This window comes from Pongo abelii, chromosome 5 (genome assembly GCF_028885655.2).
Source record: "Pongo abelii isolate AG06213 chromosome 5, NHGRI_mPonAbe1-v2.0_pri, whole genome shotgun sequence".
In the NCBI taxonomy this organism is placed as follows: Eukaryota; Metazoa; Chordata; class Mammalia; order Primates; family Hominidae; genus Pongo; species Pongo abelii.
The window spans coordinates 158,192,671-158,214,464 of NC_071990.2; the positions used below are offsets into that span (position 1 = coordinate 158,192,671).

The window sequence follows — 21,794 nt, forward strand, 5'->3', positions numbered from 1 at the left end:
CAGAGAGAAATACTCTGGGATGATTACCAACATTGACACTGTTCCATTATTGATCCCAGCCCACAGCCTACTTGTTTATTAGCGAAATTCACCATGGTTAACTCACATTGATGACTTTGGAAAAAAAGAGAAGCATCCTGGGGGAGTGAGATGGAACAGGGATGAGAAGAAGTTGCCTCATTGTGAATAAGGACGCAATGGCATAGTAGGAAAACTGCCATGCTATGTTTAAGCCCTGAAAACTTTCACAAAATATTAATAGGAATTAATCTTCTTTCCTACTATAATTTAAATTCAGTGAACTTTAATCTTAAGTGTGAAGTCTAAACTCTTTCCTAAGTAAGAAGTTTTTTGCATATATTGATTTGCCACACATATATCTAATTTTTTGTTATTAAAGATAGTATTATATTCTTCAAATATAACTAATGATTCCTTGATTAATCAAGAAAAGAATAAGCAACCCTTTCGATTCCCTTCCTTATCTTTTTATCTAGCTCTCATTTCATTATTAATAGGACAGTTCCCAGAATGTGGGCAGAAAAAGGGAAAGGATATTAAACATAATTACAGGAATTTTGACATGAGTAGAAACTGAAGCTATTAAATATTTTAATTTTATGGTAACATATTGATTTTATGTATTCGTTTTCTGTATTTTATTCTATCCCAGCAATTAACTTATAGTTAATTTTGGTATTAAGTATCCCATCATATTTATAAATGCCCTGCATATTATTTACAAACACCTTATGCCAAAGATGGAGCATTTAAGATGTGGATCAGTTGATGAGCTCCATAATCCAGCTCAAACTATATCATTCCTGATACTGCAATCAGTGTTGTCCTCCTGTTAGTGAATCTCAGTCCCATCAGGATGCTTATCACCTGCAGCAACTCAAGAAGAATCATAGGGTAAATGAGATTAAGACGGTGTACTGCACTTGGTCTAGTGGGAATATGTATATTAAATAAGTAATTGTCAAAGTAACAGGATATTTAAAGTGACCTTTTTCCTGGGACTCAAAACTAAGGACAAAGATAAGTTACACATACACACACACAGCTGAAAGTGGACCAGGTAAGTCCTCAGGGCTTAAGAATCATCCAATCTAGTTTTACAAAAGAAAAGATTACTGAGAGCAGAGAAGGCTGAGAAAGACACTGGCAATTTACGCAGGGAGGGGTGAGTACCATGACTTCTCCCTCCAGAAGTAAGCAGGGATTCCATAAGAATGTCTCCTAGATGTTGGGAAACAGGCATCTCCACACCTTGGCTGGGCATCTGCTTAGGCAAAGGGCTGCTGATCGGCCCCCTGTGGAGTGGGGATAGGAGAGAAAAGAACTGGGAAGACAACAGCAAGGCAGATTGCCACACAGAGGAGCAATCTGTTCCCCGCTATTGTGTGCATCAAAGATGCATGACTCTTTCTTGCATGGCATCAAAGAAGGGGTCACACCTGAGCCATGTTGCACATGTGCCATGCCGGGGGCTGGTCTGGCCACCCAGGCCACTTTCACATACAGCAGGAGGCTGGGGGGCGTTCCACAGAGGAGGGAGCTGAAAGAGGGTTCTAAGAGGTCACAAAGAGATGATCTCCCATAAAGAAAACTGCACAGTGGGGACAGAGCCCGCTGAAGAATTCACAGCACTAGAGAAAGCCCACTGTTGTGTGTGTGTGTGTGTGTGTGTGTGTGTGTGTGTGTGAAGTCAGGGCTAGCATTAGCCAGTGGAACCAGCATTAGCCCAGAGAGGAACTTCAGCTGGAGCCAGAAATTCAAGAGGCCCCCTCACTGCTCTCCTGGCCCTTTTTTCCCTCCCCAACCCAATGGAGCTAGGGCCAGAGGAGGGGGGAAGAGATGTGAAAGAGGAGGGGCCCCTGCTGAAAACCTCAGGCCCCAGCTGGGGATGAGGGTTGGGTGGAGGAGAGTAGAGAACACGTTTTAAACTGAACTGGTATGGATTTTTAATAACTGAAAAGGATTAGAGACCTAAGAAATCTTCCTGAGATGTAATTAAGGGATGAAACTGATAGAGTTAAGAAAAATTGATTAAGGTGAAAATTAAAATAAATAAACAAAACAAAACCATGTCTTTTTCATCCCTGTACCAAGTTCAGTCTACACAATAAATAAATTGCATAGATTGGCTGGGTGTTGGGCAAGAAGTCAGGGTGATGTGGGAGCATGTAGAAATGGCCAGTGCAAGGGAAAAATTGTAGGGTGAGGAGGAATTAGCCAGGCAAAGGTTGGGAACAGGCTGAAGCCAGGAGAAAGGAGCAAATCCAAGGAATCATGGCCACGGCTGATATGGCTGTATTGCTCCATTGATCCATTAGCTCAACCACATTCAACAGATAAGCCAACTGATTGCTCAATTATTTTTTGTTCCTATATTCCTCTGCACTCTACCTTCACCCTTGAAGGAGTCAACCACATTCAGTGCCAATTTTTTAAACAAGCCCGAGTTGGAGGAATTGTATGTAATGATTAAAAGCACAAGCTGCAGAGGCAAAATACACAAGTTCAAACCCTGACAATGCCACTTAGTAACTGGGTCCCCCAGTTTCCTCATCTGCAAAATGGAATAACAATAGTATCTTCCTTTCAGCATAGTTGGAAAGATTAAATGAGGTAGCTAGTATAATGCCTGTCATTTAGCAAAAGTCCAATAAATGACATTACATGATTAACTGATTAATGTATAGCAAAGCACTCTAAAATGTAAATTACAGATGTCTAAGGCATTATCATGCTTGAGTTTTAACTGTATTTAAAGCCATGAGACAATTCTCTCGTGGACGTAAACTTTCTGAAGAAAAACATTAAGTATTTGTGTGAAGGTGCTGCACAAAACTCATAGAGCAGAGAGAACTCTTGAGAAAAATTCTGATTTGCTTGACAAGAAATTTATTCTCACATGGCTATTTGAAACATTTTCAATATATGAAGCATAATCAAACACATAAATACACATATAATGGCCAATAACCCATAAGCAGGTACAAATAATACACTTTGAAGTATACATAATGAATGTATTTCACAAATGGAACTTCATTTTAACATTCTAATGAAATCAATCCATTGCTAAACTGGTATCAGGGTTACTTGAATCACAACTATGCACATAGTAGGTGCTCAATAAATCTTTGTTGAAGATAATGGCAATGTAATGACTCCTGTATATTCAAGGAGATTTTTTTTTTTCCTCAATAAATGACCTTTCAAACTGGTTTCCAAGTGTGTTTACATCTTACATGAATTCCGTTAGTACAGGGCCACACTGAATCACTGTCATATGTAACCTAAGGACAAAAATCAGAATCACTATTTATTTTTTCCTGAATCTTGTTAAAAATAAAACTGCACCATGAATTTTGAACAAATCTAATGCATAAATACATATTTTGGGTGATTCAATGCCAGCATATCCAATTCAAATGCCATCGTATTATAAAATCAACTGATGGCCATCATTCATGTACACTCTCAATACTTGTGAGTTACTTCACATCCCTTTCCATTTTTCCTTAAATGGAAGAAACTGAAACCTAATAATCAATACTTCCTTCTACCCACCCTAAAGGAAAACCACTCTGAGCCTGCAAGCCAACAGTCACGAAGCTGCCATCATTTTATGAGCTCTGTTGCCTCGTTTAAGCATTCAGTCTTGGTGACCCGGAATTAGTACCTTGATGCCCTCCTCAAACAACTGGAAGTATTTCCTGCAGAAAGCCCGTGATCTGCCTAAGAACGGATCGTCACCAGATAAGCCATGATGCATATTTCGTCAGTGAAAACAGTTGAATAAAAGCAAACTTCAACCTTCATGAAAAAAAAAAATTAGAAGCTACATATGTTTTGCTTTGTTTTGTTTTGTTTTGTTTTGAGATGGAGTCTCGCTCTCCCCCAGGCTGCAGCGCAATAGCACAATCTCTGCTCACTGCAAGCTCCGCCTCTCGGGTTCACGCCATTCTCCTGCCTCAGCCTCCCGAGTAGCTGGGACTACAGGCTCCCACCACCACGCCCGGCTAATTTTTTTGTATTTTTAGTAGAGACGGGGTTTCACTGTGTTAGCCAGGATGGTCTCAATCTCCTGACCTCGTGATCCGCCCGCCTCGGCCTCCCAAAGTGCTGGGATTACAGGCGTGAGCCACCGCACCCAGCCGGAAGCAACATATGTTAAACAGCAGAAGTGTACACTTGTCATCTATCTACTGCACACTTACAAGATCTTGCCATTTTTGACACATGGAAGTATGCCATTTTATAGAAATAAAATGGCCCCAGTCTAGAAAAAAAAGTGGAGAAGGGGAATTAGAATAAGAACTTCAAAGTGACATGCAGTTTGGTCTGCACGATTGCAGATGATGAAAGAGAGAGAGAAAATATATAGAAACGTTTTTATTTTTTATTTATATAGAGTTGGTGGTACAAGTGTAGCTGTTACATGGATATATTGCATAGTGGTGAATTCTAGGCTTCTAGTATACCCATCGCCTGAATAGTGTACATTGTACCCAGAAGGTAATATTTTGTCCCTCACCCCCTTCTGACCCTCACACTTTTTGGAGTCTCCAGTGTCTATTTTTCCACTTTATGTGTTCATACCCACCGTAGAAACATACTGAGATGGGATTAACAGATGGGCCACAAGGCTAAAAGGTAGGTCGAAAAGCTTGATTATAGTACAAGCCAACTCAAAAGTACTGATTGAGTTCTTAGGTCATCAGAATGTGCCAGATAATGACACTGCTCATTTCCTAAGGGTTTACTCTGCTGCAGGCACTGGGTCGAGCACCACACCTCAGCTCTTGGTGTAAATTATCCCACTGAATCTTCGGAACCTTTTCATCAGCACAGAGGCTCAAAGCAGTTCAGAGGGAAGAGGGACGTTTAGAGGCATAAGCTGACACACCCCTGCTAAATGGGGTCCAGGGGACAAGCTCCAGACTACTTCCCCCAAGAAAGGTATCAAGGCTTCATGATTTGTGGGATTGGGATTGAGGCAGAATCAGTGTTTTGTACCCATGAAATATTGGGACAATTTTTCTGCATACTCTTTGATTGACAAGATGCCTAATTTCAAAAACACTACCATGAATTTAGAAAATACTTTAATGAAATCTTATTTTCTTAATGTATATTTGAGACTGGTAATAGACATATGATGTCATACATGTAGTGACTCAGGTGACAGACAATGCCTGATACATGCAGAGTGCCCATCTAGCCAAGCAATAGGGCCCAAGGGTGCTGGTGGATAACAGAGTGGAGACAGAAGTCCCAGACTCCACGTTCTGGCTGGGTATTCTTGATCACTCTGAGCCTCAGCTTTCTTCTTCTGGAAAATGAGGCTAGTAATACCTCATAAGTTACTTCAAAGATGAAGTAAGATGGTATGTATTAGGTTGATCATGGAAAATTGCTTACATAAACAACCATTTTTTACCTATAAGAATGGCAGTTTCTATGGTTCAACCTATTACACATACCATACTCCACACAGTCTGACACATTGGAAGGATTCATTAAATCCTAGTGGGGTGGAATGATGAGGAGTTACAGGTTCATGGACCCTTAGCAATAACCCCTTCCCACTCCTCTGCCCACCCAAGAGTCTATGGCCATCAGTAGAGAACAGGAAGCTGAAGAATCCACTAGAAAAGACTTTATGCAGTCAGGCACCTTGGCTCACACCTGTAATCCCAGCACTTTGGGAGGCCGAGGCGGGAAGATCATGAGGTCAGGATATCGAGACCATCCTGGTTAACATGGTGAAACCCTGTCTCTACTAAAAATAGAAAAAATTAGCCGGGTGTGGTGGTGGGCCCTGTAGTCCCAGCTACTCGGGAGGCTGAGGCAGGAGAATGGTGTGAACCCAGGAGGCAGAGCTTGCAGTGAGCCAAGATAGCACCACTGCACTCCAGCCTCGGTGACAGAGCAAGACTCCATCTCAAAAAAAAAAAAAAAAAAAAAAGACTTTATGCAATTGGTTTTGCTACCACAGATGACACTGTTGGTGAGGTAGAAAGTTGAAGTGGTTAATAAGGGCTCAGTGTTGATTGAATGTATTGCATGGGTCACCTCTGCCTTGTGGCTGTGCAGGTAGGGGTTGGCACCATCAACTAAGCACATTTCCATTGCACTTGAAACTCAGGTGGGCGAGAGGAGGACTGAAGCGGGGCAAGGGTGGTAGTACCTCTATATGGCCTCACATGGAAAAAGCCAGCCAAGGATGGGTGTAGAAGTTCAAGATTTCACAGCCTGAAGAGCTCATGCAGGACACATTCTTGGGATGCTTTTGTTGTAATCAAATCTGTCCTGTCTTTCCTCCTTCATAGCAAAAACTGTCCATTGGTGGATCACTATTGAATTCTATTCCAGATGGTAACTTAGTGAAGGGAGAGGAAGAAGGAGGGCATCATGCAGGAGGGCAGGTAGCCGGGTTCTAGGCTATTGATTGACATAGCTCCTGCTATTTTATTCTAAGGTTGGAAGGTTGTTTTGTCCCACTTTTTGAATATTATCAGAAGTACAAATTCAGGATTTGTATCAGTCAGGCACCACCTGCCAGGACTCAGTACAGCTTATTCACTGACAAATACACAAATCCCTTGATTTCTTCCTTTCCCTGCCATATAGAAAATGCATTTGTCAACATAAAAAATGCTGGGAAGCAAATCTTCATGAATAGAAGACTTTTGCATTAGACTAAGTTTTATTTATGTTTAATAGTCATCAAGGTCTTACAGTATATTCTTAATAAGCTTCATAATTTTCTGATATTTCAAAAACCCACAAAGTGACATTTACATAATAATCCTAAAACTTGCAGAAAATTATAGTTACTAGTATAAAATCATTTAAATATCATAACCTTATAATTTACCTTATTGTTAGTTCAGTGCAGTAATAATTAAGAGATTCATTCTACATATACAGTACTTTTTTGAGAGTCTGATATAAAAATGAATATCTAATTCATGTCATTAAACAGCTTATAGTTTAGTTATTTTCAAACAATGATACGTGAGAAAATATAGAGTCCATGGCCCTACCCACCAAAAGTTCTGATTTAGCCTACCTGGGAGGTGGGTGCAGAAATCAGCATTGACAAGGAGGGTGCAGGGTTCATAACACTCTTGGAGAAGTGCTGATTTATGAGCTAGAGAGAGTTGACTGAAAAGCCTTGGGTTATATGGACACATCACTGTTAGTGCTTTGAGCTTTTCTCTGAGTTCTCTTACATCATGCAAAGTAACACTAGGTCACAGACACTAACAGCAAAAACATTTCTCTAAGAAGCTCCTACTTGATTACGGAATGAATGCCATATTAGGACTTACTCATAGCAAAGCTCCAGTTCAGCAATTCTATGTAACATAGATAGATATATTTTAAGTCCATTTAATTTAAGCCCATTTCATTTCATACTCTCCTTTGGTGGACACCAACAAGAGCCACAAACCAATGCCCGCACAGACCTTCACATTCCGGAAGACCAATGTGAATTCTCTGTCTGACATTCTCTTTCCTAGCTCTCTAACCCTATTCCTTTAGCATCTCCTTCTAAGGTTTTGATAAAGTTTGGCTCTGTGTCCCCACCCAAATCTCACCTTGAATTGTAATAATCCCCAAATGTCATGGGAAAAACCTGGTGGCAGGTGATTGAATCATGGAGGCAGGTTTTTCCCATGCTGTTCTTGTGATAGTGAATAAGTCTCATGAGATCTGATGGTTTTATAAAGGGAGTTCCCATGTACTGTGCTCTTGCTTGCCACCATGTAAGACATCCCTTTGCCCTTCCTTTATCTTCTGCCATGATTATGAGGCCTTCCCAGCCATGTGGAGCTGTGACTCCATTAAACCTCTTTTTTTTTTAATAAATTATCCAGTCTCGGGTATGTCTTTATTACAGCATGAGAACGGACTAATACTGGTTTATTTCCCAAGCCACTGATTTCCCACGTGATTTCCCAAATCATTTCCACTGCTCCTCCCTGGATCCAGACCACATTCTCTAAATCTTAAGATAACTGACAACCAGAGCTACCATTAGCCCATACAGCAACTTTATGTGAATTAGAAAATGGTGCCCCTTCCGAAGACACTTTACTTCTTGTCATAAATTCTGATTTTGTCAGGACAGGTAACTGCTCTCTGCCAGAAGTTTGTCCTAATAAGTATACAAATATTAAATGCCTCTAGTTTGCCATGCTCTGCCTGCACACCACGTAGGGTGGCCCTGGAAATGCCTCCAGTTTTCCATGCTCTACCTGCACACCACATAGGGTGGCCCTGGAAGGTGAGCTTTGGGGACATTTCCATTGTTTGTTGAAAATTTTCCACTCTAGGTTCAAACACTGATTATTTCTCCCTATCAATGAAAGGGAGGTAGAATAGATCTTTGGATGGTGATATGACTTACATCTTCAAGCAGAATTCTATTTTTTCCCTCACTTGCTGCCTTGTGGGTGGAGTGTTTGGAATAAGTTGGATTACTGGGAAATTAGTCTTTTTGTAGGCATCCTATTTATGGGGGAAAAAGGATAGTGTCAGTTCAAGTTCTCACCAGTTAACTGGAGAAAAACATAGGGTGGGTAAAATCTGCATATACACAATGGCAAAGTAATATTTTGTCAAGAAGTAAACTACGGTACACAGGGATGAGTAATAACATCTATAGATGTGCCTTAATCTACAAAATGAAGTGGAGAATTAACGCAATCAAGCTTTCTTTCTTTTCTCCCTCCCGTTCTCTCCCACTCTCCTCACTTTCAAAGAAAAGTACCATATGAATAATTGAGGCAAGAGGAGTTTTTTCCCTTGAATAATTCAGGAAATTGCCTCAATTTTCCTCTTCACTTTTCACTACATTTACTTGTGTAGACTCAGACCACATCTACATAATGAGACTCTATTGCTACAGTACAATCAACAAGGTATTTTTTCTTTTGCCTTAGTTTTTCAATTGATTATGTGACACTTAACTGTATCAACCATACATTGATCTGATTTCTTAAGAGAAAAAAAAAAAAGGATTAGCCTGGCCATCGTGGCCTTGCCTGCCCCACCCACCTTAGCGCTAGGTGCCTGCACCAGGTGGTTGGTGATTTCAAAGCAATAAGGAGTATTCTTTCTAGTAGTATATGTTATGATGTTATTTACAAGGTTGACCTGTTCATTTGTAAATAAGTAGGATCTCAATTTTAATTCTGGGAAACTAGAAAGGAGATGATGTAAGAATATCTGCAAGTTTCTTTTGAAGCCAACAGAAAGTTGATTGTCAAAAGAACCATTGTAGATTCTGTAACAGAAATTTGGTTTTGAATTCAGAAATGGCTTCGGGTCACCACCAGACACGTCTCTCAATTTAGTGAGCCTGGCTTTTATCAGTAATTTTTCTGAAGCAGATCTAACAAACTTACAGAATCCTGTTTATTTAGATATTTTTTCGTTATTTCAAGTGTTTCAACATGTTTGATACATTTATAAATATTTTAATGTTTTTTCACTCTTGTTGCTATACAGTTCATAGGAACTTTCCCATTTTATTGTTTCTGAGTAATCCTTTCTCACTAATGAAGTGCTCACAAGACATAAACCCAAACCTTGCTTGATCCACAGGTTTCCTCTGGACAACACATCCATAGTTGTTGGCTCCAAAGGCAGCATTTCCTGCAGAAAATCAAGTACATTTCTCCCAGATGCAGAGTGTGGCTTCATGTCCCATCCCTGGCTTTATTAAACGTGGCATAAACCCTGGATGAAAATCAAGCCTGGCCTAGCAGGGGGCTGAGTCATTAAATATCGCCACTGTTAACATCCACATGGCATTTGTGTGTTTACTCTGAGACAATCCATTCTCTGTCCTTGGGTTCCAATTGAACCCTTTGCCTTCCTCTCATTGTCTATTGCTCCCTCCAGCTCTGTTTTTCCCTTAACTCAATTTCCTTTTTTCTTTTTTGTCTTTCCTTTCTCCACCTTTCTTTTTTTGTTATAAACACATTTTTTCTCTTTCAGTCTTTACCTTTTTGTATCCTCAATATACCCTTTTTCCTTTAATTTTCTTGTTGTAAAAACATTTTTTGCCCTTGGCCCAACCCCAGTACACAGGAATGCTCTCCAGCCTCTTGGTCTCCTATTGGAAAAGTTTATCTAGCCAGGAATGCTCCTCCTTCAACCCAAACTCATCTCTCCCTGCCAACTGAGGAAGCCCTTTCTCACCTTCTAGGCTCTCAACTCAGCTCTCAGAAGGCAGCAGCCCCACACACTCCCAGTCTTCCTACATGTCATGTGGATTGTTAAGGGCATGGACTTGAGAGTGAGATAGACCTGCACTGGAGCCCCAGCTTTGTGATCATCAGCAAGTTACATAAACCCCCAGGCCCTCAGTTTCCTCCTCTATAAAATAGGGCAATCCCAATTATTGCTGCTGTGAAGATTAAATGAAGCAATGAATGAGAGCACTTAGCATGATCCTGACCTGCAAGCTAAGGCTGGGTGAACACTTCAACAGGCCAGGCAGTGGCCTAAGCTCAGCGCTGGAGTCATGTCATCTCGGAGCAATGCTGTGGGTTACGTATTCCTTATCCACATCCTCTCAAGAAGATTGACAAAAACCAAAGTAAGTGTTCTAGTGAAGATCTCCATGACAATTACGACCATAATCGCTGGCCCCTGGTGAGCAATGGCTCTGGACCAAGCCCACTTGTAATCGAGGAGAAGTGAGCCTCATGGTTACTAATCTGCATCCCAGGGCAGTGTCTGTCTCAGCTACTTGGCAGACTCCTCTACCTGCTTCAACCCTTGGAAACTAGATTTGGGTGCAATGAGGAGAGGCACAGCAGCCTCCTCATGTGCTGACAGAAATGTGGCACCAGGCTGGGTGCAGTGGCTCACGCCTGTAATGCCAACACTTTGGGAGGCTAAGGCGGGTGGATCACTTGAAGTCAGGAGTTTGAGACCAGCCTGGCCAACATGGTGAAACCCTGTCTCTACTGAAAATACAAAAATTAGCCAAGTGTGGTGGCAGGCGCTCATAATCCCAGCTACTCAGAAGGCTGAGGCAGGAGAATTGCTTGAATCCGGGAGGTGGAGGTTGCAGTGAGCCAAGATCATGCCATTGCACTCCACCCTGGGTGACAGAGTGAGACTCTGCCAAAAAAAAAAGAAGAAGAATAAGAAGAAGAAGAAAGAAAGAGAATGAAAGAAAGAAAGAAAGAAAGAAAGAAAGGAAGAAAGAAAGAAAGAAAGAAAGAAAGAAAGGAAGGAAGGAAAGAAGAAAGAAAAGAAAGAAAGAAAGAAAGAGAAAGAAAGAAAGAAACAAATTATAATATCAAAAAAAAAAAAGAAATGTGGCACCACACTAGGAGCAGCAGGGGAAGTCACCAAAAGTCTCAAAACTTGCAGAGCAAAGAAAATGCAAGTGTAATTGAGGCTTAACCAGGCGCTGCTGCTTGCCTGGACTTCCCTGTCACTGTACCCACCTTCCATGGGGGCCACCTCTGGTAGACCCCCAAGGACTTAGCAGGACATAGTTTGCAGACTTCAGCTACAGGCAAATGCAGACATCTTCAACATCATTCACACAAAGATGTCTTTGGAAGTTTAACCTCTGGTCCACTACAGCCTATCCTAAATGGGTAATCAGACCTGCAGGTATTAATTAAACTTATGGTTCTATTTATTGTAGGACTCTGGGGACTGAGCAGACAGCAAATAGCAATAAGTACTTCTGAATGTTCTCTTTGGCTTAATTACTGTACCACAGTTAGTCCATCAGATTGATGTACAATCAACAAGGCTGTATTTACTCTATACTGCTCATTTAGTGTGAGAATACTCGGGAGCTGCCAACAACTTTCTCTGATCTCGTCTGAGTCCACTGGAGAATCAAAGCAGGACCAGCCTGTGGAGGCTTTAATCTAGCCTATCACAGATTAGTTTGGCAGGGAGTGCCTCTTATCCCAGCCAGCATCTTTCTTTTTAGGCATAACCTTGACTGGCGCTGGATGTTCCTCTGTTCTGACCCCATCATCTGATGCAGCCCCAGCAGAACAAAGAGAAGAGCAGGTTTTCCCAGCATCCTCTGGTTTCCAGGGCTTCATATACCACTAACAGGGAACATTAAAAGTATAGATTCCTGAAACCCAAAGGGACCTTAGAGGTTATCTAATTCAATGGCCTCATTTTATACAAGATGAAACTGAGACTAGAGAAACAAAATGGCTCAACTAAGGTCACACGATGTCTGAGTAAGGGAATTTGAAGTTGCGATAGAGACCCACTCAAGCTAACGGAGTTTAGTAAAGGAAGATTTATTATAAGAGTACAGGGGACTCTAAAAGGATTCAGTGGGACCTTGCAAGAAGTGGAATGCCACCAACCTCTCCCCTCTGCTTCCTCCTGAGTGTCTCCCAAGCTCCTAATTCTTGTCCCTTGTAACTTCAGATTGCATGTGGCTCTGAGTTGCCGTGGTACCAAAATCTGATCCCATCTTCCAGCTTCAATGCCTAACACACAGGTCTCATGTCTCTTTAAATTTTGCAAATTGTTTGATTGGCTCATCTTGGGACTGAAGTTCAGGCATGATGATGCAATTAATTGCAGCCAAGAGCATGTACCACCTAGGCTCCCTCTTCACCATGGACTGGGGGTGGGGGAGTTCCAACAAAACAATAAGGTATAAACAGACACCCAAAATAGTAGTAGAGCCCACACCAATATCCAGATTTTCCAACTCTGCATCCAGGACCCTTCCTACCATATTATGCCAGCTCTAAATTGCGGGCCAAAGATTACCCTTCACTTGAAGAAAAACAGAGTTTGCGGCTAGGATTACTTAGGAAATGGTGGTTCTGTAACGGTGGCCTTATAGTGGCTGCCTGTAAAACATCAAGAAACCATTGCAGCAGTTACCTTATATTTTGATTCCCCATCCATAATACAATTAGAAAGAGAGAAACAGAGAGACAGAAAGAGAGAACATCAAGAAAAAATAAGAATAATCAAAACACAAACGCCGGGCTTCCTTCTCCATAATCCCATGAAAACCATGTCTCAGTGGCCTTAGCAGAGCCCTCACCTGGGTGAATAATTGAAGAGATGAGAAAAATGCCTTCACATCACCTTTCTCTCCTAGAAGAATCCAATCATGATTTTCACATTTGATCCTCTAGTATCCAAACTACTTCAATTTGCTGTTATTGTTAAGGAAGGAACAAACTGTGCCATTTTAAATTCAGGTTTCAGTTCTCTTTCTATTTCCTCCCTCCCATCGGACTAGATTTCCTTCTACTTAGTGAATGAAGCCAGGTATAACACATTCATTCATATTTCTCTCTTGACCTAACTCTTCCTGGACTTCCTCTTTCCAGAAGGCAGTCTTATCTTACAGGTAAAATAAGAGACAACTTAAATGAACCCATGCAGATAGTAAAAGCTATATATATATATATATATATATATACACACATATATGTATAGAGAGAGAGAGAGAGCACTTGGGTTGCTATCTTCAAAAGCAAAGTCATGTCAATGGGAAAGGTACTGAGCCGGTGGTTAGGAGAACTGAGCTGTAGTCCTGGGTGTAGGGCAAACTAGTTGTGGGAAAAAGACAGTGTTGCTTTTGGAGCTGAGTGTGGTATTGTGCAGTGTGCAATCAGTGATCTCTCTTTTAAGACATGCCCGGCTACACCATCAGGAGCCCTGGTCACTCTAGAAGGTCCTGTTCACTCCCCAGGCCACACCAACAGGAATGACCACTACATGGCCAAGGGAGCCTGAACCAGAAAGCGGAAACTCTTGTTCAGCTCCCAGCTCTGGGATCCACTACCTTCCACAGGCCATTTACCTTCTCACCATTTTCCTCACTGAAAAACAGAGAATTTGGAAAAGAACAGTAGATCTTAGCCTTTCCAGATTTTAGGCTCCTTTGAAAAATGTGATGCACGCTATGAGTCCTCTCCCCAGAGAAACACACACACACCTTAAGGGCTATGCATGATTTCAGGAGGTTCATTTAACCACCTAAAGGCTGTCTTTGAACTTGGCTTGTTTATTCATTTGTTTCTTTGTTTGTTACTCTGTTGCCCAGGCTGGAATGCAGTGGTGCAATCACAGTTCACTGCAGCCTCAACTCCTGGGCTCAAGCCATCCCCCTTCCTCAGCCTCCCAAGTAGCTAGGACTATGGGCACATGTCACCACACCCAGCTAATTTTCTTTATTGATTTTTTTAAGGACAGGGTCTTGCTATGTTGTCCAGGCTTGTCTCGAACTCCTAGACCCAAGCAATCCTCTCATCTCGGCCTCCCAACATGCTGGGTTAACAGGCATGAGCCACCACACATAGCCTTGAACTTGGTACTGACTCATAAACCCCAAGTTAATTTCCATTGAACTAGACAATCTTTAAGGCATGTCCAGCTCTGGGAGTCTGTGAATACCAATTATCCCCAAGTCTACCTACAGCATAAAAGAATTTCAGCACTTTGTGCAACGTGAGAGATCATCAACTCTATTCTCTCCTTTTACAGATGAAGAAACTGAGGGCCAGAGAGCCTGAACTGGTTGTCTATGATCATAGACAGAGCCTACAGAGCTGGGACTAGAGCCTCCGTCGTTCGGTGTGGTTGCATGGCACTCTGAGGTGGGTGCTGCAAAGCACTGGCAATGCCTGACTACTGGAGGCTCATGAAGATACGGCTCCTCATCTGGCAGCTCTCTACTTGCCAGGCCCTTGTGGCTGTGATCTCCTGACTTAAGAGAGCTGATCAGACATTGTCCTGGAGTTCCCTGCATTGCAGTAAGAGACTGGATGCCACCTTGAGACATTTTGGTTGCAATACCACCTAGCACTGGGCATCAACAAGCAGCCAAACATGGTTTCATTTCAAAAGGCAGATGGAAGCAGTGCTCATGTGTGGTTCCTAACGGCACCATCGGAATTCCACTGATGCCAGCCAATCCAGGATAAGAAAATGCACATCATCTCTTATTAGTGAGATCTGCAGCTTGAGAAAATAACAGAAAGTTCGGTTATGCCCTGCCTCACCTGAAACCTTAGCTTTTTGATAACTGCACTCCAGAGTTGTGTCACATTCCATAAATCACATGTATAGAGGAAGGCTTGAAGCATTTTCTCAAGTGTGTATAAAATCTGGAGGTTGTTTTTTTTTTTTTTTCTTTTTTGCCAGTCTCGACGAGCAGTGGGTGTCTGGGTGGGTGGATTGAGTGACACGTTAGTGAGAAAGTTCCCTCCCCTTGAAGAGCTCCTCGAAAAAGGAGTCAGAGAGATATCATTTGAGAAAGTGACAGGCAGATCATGTAGCCTCGGCGCCGAGGAAATAGGGTTTAAATCTGTCAGAATCCTGAATTCAGAACAGCACTGGTATCGAGAAGGGAGTGAACCGAACCTCACTAACCTCTGTCAGCGCCGTTTTTTTATTTCATGCAAACCCCCGGAGGAGCATCTCAGATCGCTCCTTCCTCTCTTTCAACATCCTCCAGCTAAAAACGAGACCCCAGCAGCTACACAGCAAGAGGGGCATTCTTCACCTCCCATTTGTTCCCAAAGAAGTCTCCCCCCATTCCTCGTCCTCCCTGCACTGGCTGCAAAGGTCTCCCAATTATCTCCTCTACCTGCCACATTAGAAAGTAAAGTATGTGAGTTGCCAGAAATTCAGCGAGTCTGAGGACATGCCACAGTGGCACAGCCATGACATGAGAACAGATGGAAAACTTCTCAGGAACAAAATGTGCACACAAAAAATGGATTCTGGCTTTGAAGTGGATATTCACGGTGCAGCTTTCAAGTCTTCTGAAAAGCCCAAACTCAAATCTGACCTACTTAGGCAGTGTTCTTATTTATGTCTCAGACGAATGAGCTGTATATTTAGCAAATGAGAACTATTCATCCCCCGTGCCCATTTCTTTATGTTTATAGAGCAGAGCAAATTTTGCTTTTTAATTTCTCCCCAGATTGTCTCCATGAAAGTGGATATCTACGTTAAACGCTGGTCAAAATCCGTACATTCCAGGAATTCCGCATAAATGCATTCACATTTTCATTGGGTGTATGGGTTAATACCGTCCAAAAGAAAAAGAATGAGACTACAGTTGATCCATGTTTGTCATCTTAGTTGGCAAATCAGCTGCTTGGCCTGTCTATTATTAATGCTGCAGTTCAGATTTACTGATGTTCCAACATGCAAACAGTGTAAATTTCTGCTAGAGAGCCTACGTGAGCAAAGCAAAATATAGAATTGAGGCTATTACCTAGCTGTCTCAAGCCAAAATAGACATTAGTTTCAATTATCTGGGTTTCCAGGAGAAAGCCTTTTAACCTTCATTATCAGGATAATTACTTCAACTCTCACCCTTTGTACATGCAATCAAAACCATAAAGTTTTAATCCCTGTGGCAAACAGTCACCTCAAATCTGTTTTACCATACACATGCAAAGCACACACCTTCTAAAGAGGATGTGCATTCTCGTAGCTTTGTTTAAAGGTGTCCTCCAAAGAGGAACTGCTCTTTAGCAAAGCAGTTGACACAGGATGCCGCATCACTCAGCAGTGAGTCAGACCCCCTTGGATTTTGTCAGAAACAGAGAAAGCCAACTTTAGGAATCTAGGGCCCAATGTTTGCATGCACGCTAAAACATATTCTTTTTCTTCCTGATAAATGTGTTAATCCTACCCTTTCTTCATTTTTTTAATGTTTCAAGTGTTTTGTAGAGATAGGGTCTCTCACTATGTTACCAAGGCTGGTCTTGGACTCCTGACCTCAAGCGATCCTCCCAGCTCGGCCTTCCAAAGTGCTGGGAATACAGATGTGAACCACCTTGCCCAGCACCACCTCCTGTTATTGAATAGGGAAGGGTTGGATGAATAGCAGCTGAAACTAAAAAAATTATGTATGGAGTCTTATTATATGACATACTTTCTCTTTCAATTATCAAAACGAGTTTATGTTCAGTGTTTAATAGTACATTTTTATCAGTCCAGCTCTCATCTTTTCAATTAAGCAAATGTGTATTGCAGCCCCGGGGCATGGTCCTGGCTGTGTCTCCCAGCAACTGCATTCTCCTGAGCTGCAGCCACTGGAGCCAGAGTCTCCTGCACATGGTACTATGGCATCAACATCATCGTCACCATCACCCTCACCACAAGGACCCTCAGTGATGATCTCACCTGAAAGTGTGACTTCAGTGTACACACCTTCCTCTCCCCTCACTCCTTGCCTGGACCACATCCCCTTCCTAAGAAGTTGCTCTGGCCTGAATAAAAAGCCCTCTTCCCTCCTCTCAGGAAAAGACAAGCTCCATTTCTAGGTAACACTGCTGAGTCTACGCCTGCAAAGTTTGCATCCCCTACTCAGTCTACTTAGTCCAGCACAGTTAGATGAAAATAAATGCAGGCATCACAGTATTTCTTTTACCTGCAGCTGGCTCCCAGGTCATGCTTTGTCAGAGCTGGCACCCCGATATTGGAGTTCCCAGCCTCCACACTGAAATAAATAAATTTCTGTTGTTTAAGCCACCTAATCTATGGGATTCTGTTATGGCAGCTGGAGGAGACTATGGGAAACACCCTCTGAGTTGCTCCACCCACCTTACCCCTTCTGAGCCCCACATTTCCCTTCTCCCAGTTATCGCCCCATCTGAATATTTGGACTTGCTCTCAGCTCACAGATTGACCAGGAACCTACTATGTGCTTGACATTTTGGGGCCAATTCTTATAAGACCCTGTGCCCTCCAGTTAAACAACTGATATTGGCGTCCCTGTGAGATGCTTGTGGTCCTGCTAACATCAGCTGTGACTCTGGGTTCAGAGAGCAAAGTAAATGAAATACAGCTATGTTGGCTTCTGCCCCATTAGGAAAGGGAAAAATCAATGTTTGCCAAATGTAGAAGGACAAAATCAATAACGAAAGAAATTTTATTTTCAACCTTCTAAGGGAGTATTACGAAGAAGAGAGAGTGAAAATTATTATTATTTATTGATGTATATAGCACCTTCTGAAAGCCTCAAAGTGTTTTATAGAATTACAAAGTGCCTTCGCCCTTTTCTGCGTACAGATCACTTTGTTCTCCTCCTACGAAGCCCTCGCTAGAGAGGCGAGTGCAGGAAGCATTACAGCAACATGATGCCACAGCGACAGGCAGACCACTTAAAGTTGGCATCCTATTTATTTAGAAAAAAAAAAACAAAGGAATAATTAGTAGTACAGTGAGGTCAGCACACCCTCGTCTTGCAGAAAGTTCCTGAGGAAGACACCTCCTCTTTTGATATTTAGATGGCATCATAATATATGTTGTTTGGCAGAAAGAGAAAAACCTCTCTCCACCCTTCTCCAACGCTCCTTCCTTGGAACAAGCAGCACATTTGGGGAGAATCAGCCACCTGCTGCCAACATCTTAATGCAGTTCCTGGCAGAGGAGTTTTGATAGATGGATTCAAAGCCATGAGTGTAAACGACTGAACAAAACTTTCGGGGGGATAAGACGTCAAAGGAATGAGGCTACAGCAAGCAGGGCCTTCCGAGGTTGGCAGCTGTCTGAAAAATTCACAAAGGGAATAGTCAGAATGAAATCCTATAAGGGCAGAGCGATTTCAACTTTTCAAGCTCCTCTCACCTGTTTTTTCTCATTTGAACTTTGTAATGATCCGTTGAGAAAGAGAGGGCAGGAATCATTAACCCCATTTTACAGAGGCTCATAGAGTGTAGGTGACTTACCCCAATTCATTCAGCTATTTACTGGAAGAGCTCGGAATGAAACCTGGTCTCCAAGATTCTTACAGCCAGAAAGAAGACGAGAGATCAAGAAGCTCAACTCTTTACCCCAAACAAGAATCCCTTCCACAGCACCCCTGAGAATCAGCAAATCTGGGAATGATGAATTCATGACTTTGCAAGAATTGCATTCACTCTTTAAATTATTATTTGATCTTTTAATTATTAAAACACAAAAATCTACCTCCGTATGCTGTCCCCTGATTTCTCCTAATTTTGCCATCTAGTCTTATCCAATCTGTCTCACTTCCATGTAAGGACCCTGCAGATGAGGAAGGCTGGTAGATGAGCACCACTGTCCACTCTTTGACAAACAACCTCAGTTCCCTCAAGAACTGTTCCTATATTGTGGTTTTCAGATATTTCCCTCTCCTACCCTGGACAGTTCCAATTTGTCTCTATTACACATTAAAATAATATGCTAAGAACTCAACAAAAATTCCAAATATCATCTGACATCATGAGAAAGTAAGATTATTTCCTCTAGTTTTCTGGATACTACAAGACATGCTTTGAGGGGAATCTTCATTCACACTGTTGAATTCAAGTGATCTACTCAAAATCCAAGGTCTTTTCAGAGGAACTGCCAAATTTTCCAACCACCAACACCCCATCCTGTATCTTTGCGTTCAAGCTCTAAACCTCAGTGGAGGACTTTACATTTAGAAGTATTGAACTCTCTCTTATTCATGCCCATTAGTTCAGCCTGTTGAGCTCTTGCGACTCCTGATTCCATCTTCTAGCACACTGTCCTGTGTAGACTTGTGGATCAGCCCTTCTACAACTTCTTTCAAATTAGTAATAAATCAATTCAATGAAAGAGAGCCCAGAGTCTAGCTCTATGACAGGCATTAGTGAGTTCCTTATTGGTTGGCATTAGATCATGAATCCACACACTGGTTATCCAGCTAGCAATTAACTTCCCCAACTAGTGCTCCCTGCACGTACTTCTTGTTAGGCACTGCTCTAGGGTCAGTCACAGGTAATAGCTACTTTAAGAATAAGAGGGATGAAGTGTATAAAATCTCCCGGAATTCACTGTTGCTACCCCCTTTGCTTTCTGTCCCTGGCTCCATTGCCACTCCAGCTTCTCCCCAAGCCTGATGTCCCCACTCCTGCTCCTGTAGTCACCTTTTCCTGGGGTTTTGATGTTCCTGTGTCACCATCCCAGTGAACCACCTTGCCCAGTGTAGACTTCAGCTTCTACTTGAAAGCTCTCCCTTCAAACCAGCTGGCCTTACTCCGTCACTCCTTTTGTCTCTTATGGCGTCCCTTATTCCTGCAGCTCACACACCTTCATCTTGTCTACACAAACATTATAAGAAACTAATCTCTGATAAAAATCCAAATGTATCATAGAGTAGCATTCAGTTATCTATTAAGTTTGGTTACCTTATCAGGAAAAAAAAGTACACCTCTATGTGAATTGCTGGACCACAGTTTGTGTGTGTGGAGTCCACCTCCATGTGACCTTGGCTCCCCTTCTCCTGGAAGCTTCTGCTGCCATCTACATGGTTTCCACATAGCACAATGTGATCCCACACCCAGGCTGGTTGATTGGTCCAGGTGGCCAACTGCCCCAAATTGAGCCAATTACATTTCCTCTATAGAAACTAACCCTGAAACTGAAGCAAAGAAGCTAATTTCTCCTGGGTTACCAGACTCAAGATGCGGTGCTTAGAAGCCATTGGCTGCCATGTTTACTGTCCTGTGGACCAGGAAGAAGTTCCCTACCTGTGAGTGGAGAGAAGACAGACATGGAAAGGTTGGGAGGCACAGAGACAGCCAACCATGCAAATCCTAAAAACTCAGAGCCTGGTTACTGTTTTTTCTGACATGAACCACGTTCTTCTCCTTGGGTCCTAAGAGACACCCAATATTTTTAAAACAAAACCCCTTTTTATTTTAGTAGCTTGAGTTGAGTTTCTGTAATTTGCCACCAAAGAGTCCTAAGGGATATAGTGACAAGCACGACCCCCACCCCCAGGGCCACCCCACTGCTCCAACCTTTGTGGACTGTACCAGTGGAGTCCTCCAAACACAGTCAACCCCAAAGATGTCTGGGGCTGTAGGAAAAGAAATATCACTGAATAAATGTATTTCACTTCATCCTCTCTGGGCCATTGGTAACAATAGATAAACAAAGCCTTACGTTCTTTCACATTCTTGAACAGCACAATTCCTTTTTATCATGCTGTTTATTCCACAGTTTACTTTCTTTTCCTTTTTCTTTCTTGATGGCCTCCTATTTACAGCACAGGAAAGTCCCTCTACCAGGCCACAGTCCAAATCATGGACTATTATAGGCCACAGAGAGAGAAAGCCTGGCGAGACGGAGGCAGCTGAGAGTATCTGCTTATTTTAGTGACTTCAAGTTGAACAGTGAAGGGAATTTCCAGTTGAACAGCCCTTCTGAGCACAGCACAAATGTTTCATGAGTTTCCTGTTCACAGCCCAGGCAGGTCCGCTGGTAAATACCTGAAACGGTCTCTTTTTTTATTACACCTCTTGGTTAAAACCAAACAGCTTCTATAAGGGAGAAAGGGAAAAAAAATGAATGAACTCTGCACAGTCCTAAATTCAGTCACCTTCACAAACACAGACACAATAGCTAGATATAGAAAGGCTTCGGCCAGGTGCAGGGGCTCACGCCTGTAATCCCAGCACTTTGGGAGGCCAAGGCAGGTAGATCATCTGAGGCTGGGAGTTCAAGATCAGACTGACCAACATGGAGAAACCCCATCTCTACTAAAAATACAAAATTTCCTAGGCATGGTGGTGCATGCCTATAATCCCAGCTACTAGGGAAGCTGAGGCAGGAGAATCGCTTGAACCCAGAAGGCGGAGGTTGCGGTGAGCTGAGATCATGCCATTGCACTCCACCCTGAGCAACAGGAGCAAAACTCCATCTCAAAAGAAAAGCTTCATCCATTCGAGGTCAACCAACTGTGTCCGAGTTCTGCCCGTGGAATCTCTATGTCATGTGGG

General features: G+C 42.4%; 1 long non-coding RNA gene across 2 annotated transcripts; it reads right to left on the bottom strand.

Annotated features, from left to right (window-relative positions):
- Positions 1-595: 595 nt before the first annotated feature.
- LOC134761621 (uncharacterized) lies at positions 596-12,433 on the bottom strand. Of its 2 annotated transcripts, none has more exons than XR_010140535.1 (6): positions 12,396-12,433; positions 9,618-9,684; positions 8,435-8,535; positions 7,091-7,194; positions 6,206-6,397; positions 596-897 (listed from the first exon to the last, which is right to left on the bottom strand). It is a non-coding gene; the product is annotated as an uncharacterized LOC134761621 (long non-coding RNA). The 2 variants fall into 2 exon arrangements; XR_010140536.1 differs by lacking the exon at positions 596-897 and adding an exon at positions 5,104-5,381.
- Positions 12,434-21,794: the final 9,361 nt, after the last annotated feature.